Raw genomic sequence first — 15,500 nt, 5'->3', positions numbered from 1 at the left:
TCACAGTCCATTGGAGCATGGAGGTAAGCAGTCTTCACATCCATTTGGTGCAGGTCCTGCTGTACAGCTACCTGCATCAATGCTCGGACAGAGGTCATGTTAGCTGTCGGTGAAAAAGTCTCTTGATGGTCAATCCCTACTTGAACATATCCTTTTGTGGCATATCTTGCTTTACAAGTCTCAGCTCCTTCTGGGCTCTCTTTCACTGCATACACCCATTGACCTCCCACTGCTTGTTTGCCTCTTGGCAGTGGTGTCTGAGTGAAAGTCTCAATCTTTGTCAAAGAGTTCATCTCCCCTTTCATTTTGTCAACACACATTTTTGACTCCTTAGAGTCCATAGCCTTTCTAAATGTTTTAGGTACACCATAAGCCACTCTGCAGAAATAATCTCCATTTTCACTTTCGTCATTGTTGCATTCAGCCTTACACTGGTGGTCCTTTAAGTATTCAGGAGCCTTTTTCTGTCTTGTAGGGTACCTCCTTTCTCCATGTTCTGTCTGAGTACTGTCTGTCTGGGTCAGACCTGCCTCTGCAGTCTCCTCAACACTGGACACTTTACTCTTTTTATGCTGTCTCTGACCCTGGGTGACTATCTTCGGTGGTGTATCTTCATAATTCTCAATGTCGTCCCTCATGTCACATTCTGTCTGAGTCTATCTGCGCTACCTTTGGTGATGAATTTCACCAGCCTATGTTTAAGGACCTTTCCTGTCTCAGGATAATACACGTTATATGCTGGAGTATATTTATCATAACCTACAAAGATCCCCCTTTCACACCTAGAATCCAGCTTTGTCTTATCCTGCTAATATACGTAGCATTCACAGCCAAATATCTTCATTTGAGATGGATTATGTGTTTTACCTGTGAAAACACGGTAAGGTGTCGGCTCTTGTTGCTTACTGTTGCACCTGTTCTGGATTTGGGCTGCAGTCTGTAAAGAATAAGTCCATAATTGCTTTGGGAGGTTACTGTCCTATAGCATGCATCGTGACATCTCGAATAAGGTTCTCCAACCTCTCGCAGCCGTCCCGTTCTGATGTTGTTCTTCAAAGGGGAGTTTTTCCTTGCCACTGTCGCACTGTTGCTTGCTCTGGAGGAAACTACTAGAACTGTTGGGTCCTTGTAAATTCTGGAGTGTGGTCTAGACCTACTCTATCTGTAAAGTATCTTGAGATAACTCTTGTTATGAAAATGATACTATAAATAAAACTGAATTGAATTGAATCCCATTGTCTTCTACATTCACAACACTCCTCCCATATTTTTCAGTACTTTCATAACTTTGCAGTTTTGTTTTAAACTTGCCATACACATTATATATCATGTCTGGGTGACGTGCACATCAATATATATTGATATGCATCAATTGCATAACAATATCATGTCTGGGTGACGTGCACGACAAACGTCTTGTATGAATCCGATAGCCCCTTTACTACCATGGCTATTTGAAGTCCACCACTAAAACGTCCATCTGCTCTTCTCATTGACGTGAATATAGTCTCTACTCAAATAACATAATCAGTGATAGTTTAATTGCTAGCCTTATGGAGTGAGGAAAGTTCACAATACAAACTCACAACACGGGGTTTGTCTTTTCCCGCATAGTGCTCCAGGAGAATCTCCAGTGCTCTTCTTCCATCACGTTTGGCATCCCTCATTACAAATGACAAACTCTTGTTGTCCAGACATTGCACTAGCTCTGCATATGCCTCTCCGTTCTTTGCCTCGTCTTTAGAGAAAGCCGCTCTATCTGCGGGTCCTCCAAGATGACCTCTCTGAGGCCACGCAACTCCATGTGCGCAAGGAACCTCGTTTCCCAGAGTTCGTAACTTTTCTCATCACTGCTGAATAAGAGTCTAAACCACCTTTGGCCTGCATGACCGCAAATTAAAAATATACAGTAAATCACTGTATATAATGCAATGTTTATTACAGTAATGAACGGGAAAAGAAAGTTATGGTATTTTACTGGGCATTTTGTGGTAAGTAACTATAGAAATTACAGCAAAGTTTAACCGTGTGGGCCCATAACCTGTAGCGTTAGATATTCCTGCAGCAGTCTATCGATACAACAGCAACCAAAGTGGTTAGCTAGCACCTTTGGCCTATATTCGCGGGAGAAAAATGACAGCCATAACGGCCATCATCTCTTTGGTCTTGAAACTGACAATTTATTCAGCGCACATGCTCTCGATAGACAGACACACAATCTAATATGATGTCATTACGTAAGCACGTTAACATGGCTTTGCATCTCATGTCACCAGATATATGATTAACAACATGAATGTTTCCCGTTGATAAAATCAAATATGTCCTTCAACTTTATTTTGTAAATATTTTTGTCAATTTGTTACACATACTTTGATATTTTGTCTGTATTGACGGCTGCAATATTTGAAAATCATTTAATTATTTATTTTTTATTTATATCTGCATTTATGTCGAAAACTAGAGACTTTCAAACATCTCTATGTCATTTATTGAATGTACAGTATTTGTGTCAAAATGACATATAAGTCATCTTTTTGTCATCAACATCTTTTTGTATTCTACAGTGGTGCTCATAAGTTTAAATGCCCATGCTTAAGTTGACTAAAAAGAGGAATAAAAAAATCCTGTTTTGGAAATTTATCTTAATGCCTTAATAAAAATATAAGGTAAAATCCAACCTTTAAGGACACCAATTTTCTTTGTGAATGAATAATGTATTGTAAATAAATAAATGTTCTTCCTTAAAATACAGGGGGCATAAGTATACACCCCCCTGTGTTCAATTCTTATAGAGGCAGGCACATCTTTCTTTTTAAAGGCCAGTTATTTCATGGATCAGGATAATATGCATCCTGATAAAGTTCCCTTGGCCTTTGGATTTAAAATAGCCACCCCATATCATCACATACTCTTCACCATACTTAGAGATTTACATGGGATACTTTCCATAAAATCATCTCTCAATGCGAATCAAACCAGATATTAGTCTAACTGAAATAAAACCATGCCAATCTCCATGTATTGTCGAGCCGCGCCTTAGATGTGCGCGTCACGGAGGCAGTGTGCAAACTCTAACCTGTTACCATGGGAACCGAAATAAAAACGAACATGCCACGCAGACACTGTGCAGGAGCCCTTAGGGTCATACCATCAAGATTTACAAACTCTCATCTTGACCCAATAAAACACTTTTTTTGGCCGTGTAAAGGACTTTCAATCTAAATATCCCCAAAAAATACCGACTGGTTTCAGAAAAATATCAACATTATGGATATAACTAGACTCAGGTAGCAGCTACAGTCAACTATAAATACAAATTTCATCTCTGGCTCTGTATTTAGACAGATTTTCTGTGTTGGTGTTCACAGTCTGAATGTTTGCTGGGTACACTAAAGGATATTTTGTTCTACTGGCACACAGAACCTAGAACACCCGGCACAGTTAGGTATACTCTGACTCAAGACTGATTGGCTCACATAAATCTTTAATCACTTCTCGGTTGCTTCTGTGGTTTGTAATACAACTTATTAAGCACTGACAAATAAAAGAAAACTAAAATATTTAGCACTGACAGTAGAGCTCGGCGGAACAAAAACTAAACCTGTGTCTCATTATGAAATTCTCTTTTCAAATGCACTGACTAACTTCTCTGGGTTGTAGTTGTTGTTTGTAGCTACTCTACATGGTAAAATATAAGTTCTGCTCCAAACTGACACACTCAAGAACGCATGCTCCTGTTTCATCTTCAGGGTGTTTTATGAGGACAGATGCTATTTGCAGATTGCCAGCTTGCCTTCAGAGAAGACTAAGCATAATTTGATCTGGTTACCAAATGCAATTACACTTGATCTTATATTGGGAGGTACAGGCTGGAGTGTAAATCCATTTAGTGATCTTAATAGAAAGGTACACAGCATCCTAGTATCACAGGTCAGCCGGTGGCTGTGGTTTTTAATTTTTACAGAACTTTTTTTTAATTAGATTATTGTTGAAGTCAAAAGTTCCCAATTTACACAACATTTTTCCTTCTAAATAGGAACATGTGCCCCTGTTGCTAAAATGTAGAGTAACGTCAAATGTTATGACATCGCCAGACCAAATCCTAAATATTAGTTTGTCTGGAACTTCTCAGATAATTTTTAAATTATCAAAGGCTGCAGATAGTACCAAATGAATCTCCATGAAAGTTGGTGAACCATTTTGTGGAACTTTCTGTTGTAGAACTATTTATAAATTCTGAGGGCAAAAAGGGCAATGGAGACGCATTTTCTTATTCTCAGAGCCCACTAGATAACGCTCTTGGTTTAAAGAAATAGCTCAAGGAATGACAATTACATTTTAACCAATTCAGGAAATAAAGAAAATGGTTCACGGAGATTCATGAAGCTTCATTTGGCCGTCATCAAAAGGCCTCTTGATGCGATTGGATATCTTCAACCAATCAGAGCAATGACAGATGTGACGTAACGCTGAGCAATGGAAAACTGTGAACAGAATACAACGTGCAGAGATAGATAGATAGATAGATAGATAGATAGATAGATAGATAGATAGATAGATAGATAGATAGATAGATAGATAGATATTGATCCCAATGAAATGGGAAATTAAAGTGTTACAGCAGCAGAATATAAATATAAATGAAATACTAGGATACAATACACATACATACAATATACATAAAATAAAAATAGGATAAAATACAAGAACAAATATTTGAATATATATACAGTTGGGAATGCAGAGATGAGCTGTGATGGTGTAGCATCAACTCAATGTCTCTGATCGACTGTTGCCATTTTTGCCATCAGAATGAGAAAATAGTCGGCTGCAGCCATCTTGGGTGCTCCTCATTGCTATCCTGACACTAAGCTTATGTTAGGTTTACACAGCTTTGCGGGAACCAATCAGAAACTTGGTTATCTACCTGGAGCGCTATTGGTGGGTTTAACACGATGATGATAGAGAAGCGACCATGCAGCTTCTTGTTTACATTCAACATAGTGGCCACCGAACGCCACCGTATTGCTGCAACCCCGTTGATGCCACTTGATCGGATTGGCTGAAGAACTATCCAATTGCGAACAGAGTCCTTTGAACTATGCCCGTTGGTCATACCTCAGAGCAGGCTCCACAGACCAATGTTCAATCTCAAACATGAGCTTGGCTTGGTCTGGTGATAGCCAGACTATGTCCCACAGGATCCCACACATCCCTTCACATTCTCTCTACTGATTTCTCACCTCTGTATCCATTTTTGTCTTCATAAAAGTAGTTTTTCGGGTTGGCAGCTGATAGAAACGTAAGTTCAGGGTTTGTTACATTGTTTCTATTGCATGTGCTCTGTCTCTATGATATATGTCTCGCCACAGTGTTGGTGCAACGGTATGCAAGTCATGACCTCATCACGTATTTTACGTAAAGGTCCGCAGGTTGTCAGTCCTTTCTAAAGCCCGCCCCATATGAGATAAACACTTGCTATGTACCAGATGTACCTGCTTGATCAAATAAAAACATGAGCTCACAGAACAGTCCGGTTCCCAGGCTATATCTCCATTTTTACCTAGTAAGTAGTAAATGTATACTGATATCTGAAATTCCTTGTATGGATTTATACTCAGCTCTTCCTGTCTGGTGGTTATCCTTTATTTTCATATAAACTGACAACTAAAGCAAAACAAACAAAAAAATCCTGTGCACTCTTCCCTCCCAGCTGCATACTGGAATAAGGGTTTGAATACGGTGATTAAAATGATGATTTAAAAAACAAGTTCAACACACAAGTCCTCCCAAATGATAGTGCTCAGTTCTGCTGTCACAGAATCAGCAGCATGTGCTGATCATCTGTCTCTCATGTCAGGTTTCCAATCTGTCTCACACCCACTGCTGATTTTAAAGGGTATCTGGAAAATTGCTTATAAATGTATGCATGTTAGCTGGTGGGGCCAAGTGATGCGACTGGCACGGGTATCCCCTTCCCTTTGTGAAATTTAAAATCTAATGTGTATTGAAGAAAGCTACTCTGTGTTAGAAAGACTCAGCATTGGGCCAATGCCCACCTTAGGGTCTGGGAGCGGCTCAAGGCTATTATATTTAGGCTAAACCAATGAACGGAAAGAAGAAAAGGAACAATGAAGAAAAATAGGGAAATGGGGAAAATAATTTACAAGTAAATACGTTACAAAGAGGATTATCCTGCTTGGCTGCCCCACTTGTCCCAGGCTCGGGCCCCTGTTTGTGCTGCGTGGGGTTATAGGTGCTCACGGAGCGACCGTTGCTCACCTCCCTTTTTTTTGGTCACCATTATTATTATTAATATTGAAAAATTTTATTGAAAAGTCAAGTATTTACATTAGGGTTATCATCAACTTTGACTAAAACTATAAAAACTAAATACTATACCTTATTTACTTCTCTTTATTTAACAAATTGAAACTCAGTATTGTTATTTTTAAAAGATTTTTACATTCCAGGATGAGAGAAAAACATGCTCTGGTGTATTGGCATTTCTTTAAACCAACCACAATCGCCTTGGCTGAGCGGAGAGTGTACGTACAAAAGTTGTTTTAGTCGTGCGAGAGAAAACGCTGCAGAGATCTGAGGAGCAGTTAAGCAAATTCCTCATAAATCGGTTTAAAATTACAACGCAAAGAAAGAGGAAGGTGACAGACATCCGGCCGAAATGAAAGACATCAGGCGGAATTTCCTGCGGCAATGGAGCAATCCCGACAGCGGAACGTGGATATAGATCATCAAGACTCGTAGCACAAAACATCTAACCTTCAATGAGCATTTCTCCCAGACATAGGGAGTAGGTAAAACTGATATTAAACCAGGCATGGACACCATGCCAGAGGCAACCTCTATATCCTCCAGAGTAAGGCAACACATACTCTGCCTAAAATGAACCCCTAACAACAATATGAGACCTGTGCAGGCACATGGAATGTAACTTGTAATCATCAGAAGCAGAAAGCAGACAGCAGACTGTGTACCTAAGACCTTGCGTCTTGACCTTGTCTTGAGTCCTTTAACAATTAGTTTTGTTTTACTTCACAATGGTAACCAAACCAGTGAAGGTTTCTACAACGTCACTGGAAAATACGTACCCCTCAAAAAGTTATTGAGAATCCAGATTTGTTGTGTGGAGACCTAATTGATTGGGAGACAGTGTGGCCTCTAGGGGCCACAAATATCTGTTAATATCTTTGGGCCAATCCGTTTGGTGGATGTTGAGCTATTTTAAAAGGTAAGTGAAAAAACGTTGACCTGCTGGTGGCTATAGATGAAAAGTCACCAAATTTATTCCAATTCTTTCTAACGGTAACATGTAGAGATGTACCAAATTCCATGTCAATGTGGAGATATCAAAACCAATTATGGTGCCATGTCAAAGGATCCCCAAAGTCAGTAGATTTAATCCTCTGGGGATCATGAATTAATCAAAAAGCCATCCATCCAATACTGTATATGCGGCAATATTTCAGTCTGGACCAAAGTGGTGGACCAGCTGTCTTGCCATCCCGATATCCATATTGTTTTCATATGGCTAAAAATCTTTTTATTGGTTTGAATGTGTAGTAGTTCAAATGAGCAATACTTTATTTTTACACTAGTTTACTGGTTATAATATGTAACATTTGTTGGCAAGCTGAAGTGCCATTTTGAATCATTATTATTATGTCTATATAGCCTGATATTAGCTATGCCAATGCTAACTTACAGATTAATATTCACAGTGAATGATTACAAACTGTTAGAAGTGTATTCTGTAAACTGCACACACACTGACCTCATGTTTACCAGCCTGGCCAGTCTGTGATACTTCATAATAAAGGAAAGAAATGCAGGTTATTCTCATCTGCTGCTCTTCAGGAGAGTTCATAAAGTATGTCAACATGTCACTTAATATGAGAATGATGAAGTGCCCATGCCCAACATGAGTTTCACATGGGCAGAAAGGTTGATTAGTTGTCTTAGTTCAGCCCCTCTATGAGAATTAGACTGGTAGAGATAAGGATTTTTATATTAAAAATATCTTGCCTGGTGTGACATTAATCTTTTTCTTTTTTGCCATGGCATTGTTCACAATATTGGGATTCCTAAGCAAATCTCAGTGGGATTTTAATATGAGACTACTCGACCACTCGTACATTTACATTACCTGCGAGAATTCTGGTCTAAGGGCAACAACCCCCACCACTGAACACACGCCGTGGAGCTGTGGGGATTCAGAGGACAGCTGTGTTTGTTCATGTTTTACATTTTCTATCCATTTTGTGCTACTTGTGACAGCTTTTACATGAATAATTATTAAGCAAATTCTGGAGTGCTAAGCCTGTCAGCCTCATTCATTTCCATTCAGCTCCTGAATTAAAAAACCCCTGAGACTAGAAATTCAGTCAGTAATCCATCACAGTAAACAAATATCTTATAAACTTTTACAATCTGAAAAATCTCCAGTCATCATTTCATGTTAAAATGTACATTTGGGAATACTGTGTGTGCTCAACACATTCTTGTGAACGGGTTTGTATGATATAATTTTAAAACATATGGACAACAATTGGTATGATATCTTATAAGACGACCGGTCACATGACCGTCAGGGTTAGCAGTCTTTACAGTTAAATTCAGCTGAGAATGGGTGAGCACCGTGACAGTACCGTGAGGCGTGGGCCATTGCCGTAGAGTTTATTCAACAAAAGGTGACCGCCACTTTAGACACCAACACGAAAAGTTAAGATTAAGATAAAGATTGCAGTTTTGGTGAAATCAGCAACCCCCTTAAGTAGCACTCACCAGGGATGTCGTTAGGCCTATTTGTAGGGGGGCTGTAGCTACCCCAAAATGTTCCTAAGCACCCCTAAATGATACCAAGAACAACAATAACAATTTGATGTATCAATAACTGTATCCTCATTCATATAGACCCAACAAATGCTATATATCCAGCTGCAAAAAATAGCCAAAAAGTCCGAAGTTAGACAGACGTACAGAGAGTAGTTGTGTTGCAAGATGATGCACCGCACCGTCTGCATTGGTGTGAACTGGCAGCTTTCCGAGCGTTGCAGACCGCAGCGTTGCAAGTAACTGGAGGATTCATCTTGTCTCACTGCTACTCCCCCCCCGCCCACACACGCTGATACACACGCTGAAAAACACGCTAATGGTGAAATGAAGAATGATTAGACGAAGTGATACAATAAGAGAGTAAAACTGTAAGTTGTTTTTAATTACCTGCTTACCTTTAAGTATGTTTTCTTGAGGTAAAGGAAAGGGGATATTTTGAATTTCTATGGAAAACTATAGTTCAGCTAGAGTGAACAACCGAAATACAAGAAATGGGTAACTTAGCAAGCTAGTCACACCTCTTTTTTCTTGTTTACCAATAATATAGCTTTCTATATATCTCTAGTAGGCCTTTTCTAAAACAATAGCAATCCCCACAGACTGTTTTTGTCACTGAAAACTAAATGCCATAGGGTCCCTGTTCATGCTATAGTTCCGTTGTAGCCTTCAATTCAAGGAGCAGATGAGATGGATTTTGGAAGATATTCCAGCAGAGAGAAAGGTTAGCAGGAGATTGGCAGGGCAGTTGATTCTGAGGGAGCCGGTGTGATTGAGGTCAGTAGTGGTCTACAGGCCGGAGGATTGTTTTGTTTCTTCTAACAATAAGCATTTGTTGGCAGGTCTTGGCACTGTGCGTAGCCTAAATTAAATTATTTCATTACATTTCTTATATATGCTAGCTATATTCTAACCAATTTAACTTTCTGCATTCACCGGCTGTGATAAATTACGTAAATATGTAGATGTTAAGACCTAAATGCTAAGCTAATGCCTCAGCTAAAGATGAACACATTCCAACAGATACACAAGTGAAAATAAAATGAAAGCAATCCTACAAACAATACATTTACACTAATCATTACTCCAAATCTTTAATTCAATCCGCCATCAGGTTATTGTATTTACACAGTAGCCCTTTAAATGGGATCCGCATCAATAGATTACATGATAAAGTATTTAGTGATGCCTATTTTTTCTTTTTCTTTCTTTAGATATAGTGTGCTATTACTTTATTATACATTGACTTGAGCAGTTAGATAACATTTATTAAGTCATTGCTTTCAGAAGAACTCATCGGGAGCAAAGTCTGGCCTAAGTAAATTCCCCCATGCAGCTTTAACGTATCGAGTAGAAATGGTAGAAGAAGACATGTCTGTCATTTTTTACTTGTTAACATCTTGATTTGTTGACTGGTTGTTGTGTAGCTCTAATGCAGTAACAAAAGATGTGAGTGCAAAGATTTTGCAAACGCAAGTTGCAAATACCCCAGGGACTAAGCACCCCCTGTCTTTCAATCCTAGTGATGTCCCTGGTACGTTTCCCGGGTGAAAGTCTCTGAAACATGTCTTGTTGTTATAGGAGCCAAATGTCCCCCCCGGCCTTGTCCCTTCGCGGATCTTCACGTTCTTATACAGCGGCAGTCATTGGGGTTTATACGGTAATAAATGCATTACAGTGCTGTGGTGGACAGGCGGCCACTTAACAAACTGTTGCCTATTGTAGATAACCCTAACCCCCTCATTACCTCATTTTCACCCACCTTTTTACTTTATTTATAATTATAATTATTTATTCTTATTCTGTGTGGATGTTGTGTTTTATACCTGCTGCAGTAATGATAAAAAAAAATGTATACACTGTATATGTATATACTTAAAGCTACACTTTCATATGGCTCTTTGTAGATGTGCTTATTTAAAGCTACTGTACTTGCACTTACTACTTGTTATCTGGAGTTTGCACCTTCAAGGTTGAGAGCACATAATTGTTCACTTTGGATAAAAGCATCAGCTAAATGACATGTAATGTAATGTAACGCTGCCATTTCCCAATTTGGGATTAATAAAGCCCCTCTATCTATCTATCTATCTATCTATCTATTTATGAGAACAGCCTGGTGTGCCTTAACCAGATGACATGAAGGGTGTCTATTGGCGGTCTGGCTGCTGTGTCAAGCCACTAACAAGTTTCAGAGCAAGGAAGTCACAGCTTCCACTTGCTTGTATCAGCAGCGATGGCAGCAGTCCTCCAGCAACAATACTTTAATAGTGTTGCATTCACACCGTACATGTCTAACATTTTGTTTGATTTCAGCAGAAAATGTGAACTTTCACCGCATTGTGTTTTACTTGGCTGAACCTTACCTATTGTTTTCCATGAAAGCTAATGTATCCATTCCCCGGCTCAGCCCCCGGTGCGTTACACAAAGCTGTTATGTTAGCTGCTGTAGTGAAACACATGGCTGAGTCAGTATAGGGCCGACTCTAAAGGTACGGCTCCTATTTTACACTGAGTGGCGGCGCAGTTATAGAAGTATGCTAATGTGACATTATCCAGCGTGTTCTCCCTCTTAACACCCCGCCCAACACATACACACACACACACACCCACAAACACACAGGTTTGCACAGACTCGCACCCACTCATACACATCCAGATGAGGGTACAGAAGGGAGTTAACTGTTACTGATTAATCAACACTGCTAGCATTAAGGCAACCATCATTTAAGCTCCAGTGTAAATGAGCTAAAGTTATTATAGTAGAGTCCGAGGCATTTGTTTGACAAGCTTCTCGAACCAAAAATCGACCAAAAATCATCTGTATCATTTTGCTTTGTAAATGCCATTGGCTTGGATGGGATGTACCACTTTCTCTGTGTGAGTGACTCCACTGAAAGGCATACTAGGTTTTGTCTGTTGTGCTGTACTGCCACTGAGAGAGCTGATCAGTATTCATGTCTTTTTTTTTTGCCATCTCGCAGTCAATTCCACTCTAAGATCTTGTCTGTCTCCGAGCAGTGAGCACCTGTGTAGCACCGCTGCTCTAAATGGAGTGCCTGTCATAGGTGAAGTGCAGTCACCCTTCTTGTAGACACTTTGCCTGTGTTTGTGCAAGTGTGTTTGTGTGTGTGCGTGCGTGCGTGCGTGCGTGCGTGCGTGCGATACCTGCATATGTATGTATATTCACATCTGACTGAGGCTTACGGCGGACGATTAACCACGTCTGGTAATTTGGCAAGAATTCACTCAATTAGCTTCTTCCCATTACGCTAACGAATCACTCCAACAGCATTGCCTTGTGCATTAGCATAATGGCGGTGCCAATGGAGCATACTGTATTAGAATGGAAAGATTGTCTCTGTGTACTCAAATACCTGCCTCTTATTTTTTTATGTTTTTTTTTATGTGTCGGTTCTTATCATTCCTTCTCATTTGAATCCACATTGAATCAGCATGTAAGGATTTCAGAGCAAGACCCCAAGACCCAATATTTACCGCTCTGGTAAGAACAATAGAGCAAGGGTTACAGTGCTTCCCTTGTGCTGTGCAGCAGAGGCGTCTGACTCATGGCTCAATCATATTCAGATGCTGATATGAAGCAAACAAAGTGCCCGTATTACATGGCCAGGAGATGAGCCAACGCAGCCTCTTTGACAGAGGAGGTCATGATGCCTGAGAGAAAACTGAAGCGCAGATAACAGTATGGAGCTGATAAAAGAGGAATGATGAAGAAAAGGGAAAACGTTCCCATGCGGACATATTCTAATTCACCCTAGCTGTGATGTTTTAATGTTCAATAGTCTGGAAATGTGCTATATTGTGTCTGATATTTTTAGACTTTCCACCTGACAACACTTCTATCTATTGATGTTGCGATAGGCCTGTGCAAAGCATAAGAAAAATGTAAAGTACACTGTACGCAGTGAGGATTGAGAGCTATTTATTTCCATCAACCAGATGTGAAACTGAACACTGCCGGAGGTTGACTAACTGGCAGCTCACCACACAGTAAGATGTGATAATGGCAGCAGTGTACTAAGAAAGTATCCAAAGTAATGTGCTCAGGTATATAATCATCAGAAATTCAATTTGCCGCTATTGCAAGTCTTATGTCATGCAGCCCTTTGCTGCATGTCATTCCCCTCTCTCTCCCCTTTCATGTCTTTTTGGCTGTCCTATGAAAATAAAGGGCTAAAATGCACAAAACAAACTATTGTTCTGATTTTCTTTTTTTTTATATATATATATATATTATTTGCCTCCAGCCAGTCATCATATCCACATTACTGATGATTATTTATCACAAATCGATTGTGTTAATATTTTGACAAAGCACCAATTATCAACCCTACAATATCGTTGCAATACCAGCATTGAAGTATTTGGTCAAAAATATTGTGATATTGGATTTTCTCCATATCACCCAGGCCTATCTAGACGTTTACAGCATTTGAGTAAAGGGGAGTGAGATTGCACTCCTGAATATTAAATGGATGTCTTGACACTGATAATGCTTAGAATTATTAGAAAACATAATTAAAAAATGAATAATTAAAAACATAATTAAAAACAAAAGTTCATACAATTTTAGCATGACAGATGTTAAATGACTATCTCCAGTGTTACATATTGTGTATACTGTAAATGCAGAAGCACACAATGTGTCATGGCTTATGTGTAAACGTATGTAGCCAGCAGCTAGAAATAATCTATTAAAGAAAAAAGAAAATTAGAGGAAATCACTATAAACCAGTCAGTGAGTCACATAAAAAATAATATGTTACAGAGCATGAGAAAACTTATTAACGGCATTAAATCTGGGTCTCTCCAGGAAAAACAAAAGGAGTGCATGAAAAATCATAAGAATATCCAAATGGCATTCTGCTGGAGCCAAGGTCTGTAATTACAAACCCTAGGATTCATAAAAGTAGGAGTAGGCAGGTGGCAGCACAGCCAGTGCTTGATGGATTAATAGAGCTCAACAGTCCCGCCCTTCCTCCGAGAGACCTTGGGTTCCGGAAGGAACTTTCCTATTCATTAATCCCATTGACGTCTGGAAAATCTGTATATAAAGAGTTTTAGACCATTCCTTAGGCTAACCAGCTACCACGTGACATAAACATACAACATATTGTTTTGAGTGAACAGAAAATGAATAAAAATCAAAAGGTACAAGATTGTTTATATATTTTCATTATCGAGCGAAAGAACTACTCATCCCATATACCACAGCGCACCACTGAATGAAAGCTAATGTTTGTGTAGCTAACAGCTAATTCGGCTAACCGCTAGCTGGGACAGCAGGTAATAACTTTAAAAGACCCTCAAAATAAAACCTGAAAATAACCGTTAAATATATAACAGCTACGTCAGCTGTAGCCTGCTTTTTCCAGTGTTTGGTTTGAGTTAACAATATTTTAGACTGAATCAAGCTGTCAGTGGGTGTTTCTCAATACCAAGTAAGCAAAGAACGGACTTGTGTTCTTGGGGAGACCGTACTTGCTAGCTGTACCTGGAAGACTGAACTCGCAAGTTCAGAAGCACACAAAACGCTGTTGACAGTTTTGAGACGAAGCGTTCTTCCTGTTATTGCGCAACACCCCCAGCAAAGAGGGCGCTTAATTGCCACTTTATAGTTAGCTTTGATGGGTGTATTCATAATAAAGCAAGGACGGTCACCCTTCACACCGCCTTGTTATTTTGTTGTTTAGTCTTCCAGGTTTTCAATTAAAGTGCTATTAAGTATCACGGGCCAATAACTATATAAATACCGACACAACGGCAGGGAAAAAATCCTTGTAACATTGTTCGGGATTCAATTTTAATTGAAAGCAGAAAAGAAACGTTAAAATAGGTATTAAAATTATAGATGGACTGGGTAAAGTTAGTCACTGCCGTCTGTATATGTTACAGAGAAGCAGAAGAGGAGCCCTAGAGGGAAGAGAGCCAGGATGAAGAGGACAGATATGTATATGACAGCGGAAAAAATTGTTTAAAATATCTTACAATATCTTGGACCTGGCTTTGCTGCAGTGGTGTCTAAATGGGGCCAGAGGGGTCTGTCTAGACGTGGGGCCAGAGGGGTCTGTGAGCTGACTGACTGACCGGCTGTGGAGTCATTCCCGGCGGGCGAGCTTGCTACGCCCGCCGGGGTTTGCGGAGCTTTCAAACTCCGAAGGCTTTTGTAATTCACCATCAATTTTCGTTGAACTGCCTATATTCAAAATCTGCACAGCTGATTTCTATCCCAACATTCAATTCGGGTGTAAGCGCTTATGGTTTCCGGTACACATATTTTCACATTACGTCTATTATTAAATCAATAAATTCATTTTAAGATGTTTAAGGCGAGAAATCAGCTGTGCAGATTTTGAATATAGGCAGTTCAACGAAAATTGATGGTGAATTACAAAAGCCTTCGGAGTTGAAAGCTCCGCAAACCCCGGCGGGCGTAGCAAGCTCGCCCGCGGGAATGACTCTCACGAGCCGGTCAGTCAGTCAGCTCACAGACCCCTCTGGCCCCACGTCTAGACAGACCCTCTGGCCCCACATTTAGACAGACCACTGCAGCAAAGCCAGGTCCAAGATATTGTAAGATATTTTAAACAATTTTTTCCGCTGTCATATACATATCTGTCCTCTTC

At 39.8% G+C, this 15,500-nt stretch overlaps 1 protein-coding gene and 1 long non-coding RNA gene across 2 annotated transcripts in view; one reads left to right on the top strand and one right to left on the bottom strand.

Moving 5' to 3' along the window:
• Window positions 1-15,500, bottom strand: part of ntm (neurotrimin) — a 537,242-nt gene that overhangs the window by 309,237 nt on the left and 212,505 nt on the right. The gene's annotated exons all lie outside the window — the stretch shown is intronic.
• The window catches only part of LOC116700848 (uncharacterized), a 24,260-nt gene that overhangs the window by 2,558 nt on the left and 6,202 nt on the right, over window positions 1-15,500 (top strand). The window contains exons 2-3 of the long non-coding RNA XR_004334747.1: window positions 4,750-4,756; window positions 8,809-8,815. This is a non-coding gene — a long non-coding RNA (uncharacterized LOC116700848). The remainder of the gene's footprint in view (window positions 1-4,749; window positions 4,757-8,808; window positions 8,816-15,500) is intronic.

Source organism: Etheostoma spectabile, chromosome 13, assembly GCF_008692095.1.
Source record: "Etheostoma spectabile isolate EspeVRDwgs_2016 chromosome 13, UIUC_Espe_1.0, whole genome shotgun sequence".
NCBI classification, from domain to species: Eukaryota; Metazoa; Chordata; class Actinopteri; order Perciformes; family Percidae; genus Etheostoma; species Etheostoma spectabile.
This window is presented reverse-complemented; position numbering and strand designations above follow the sequence as displayed.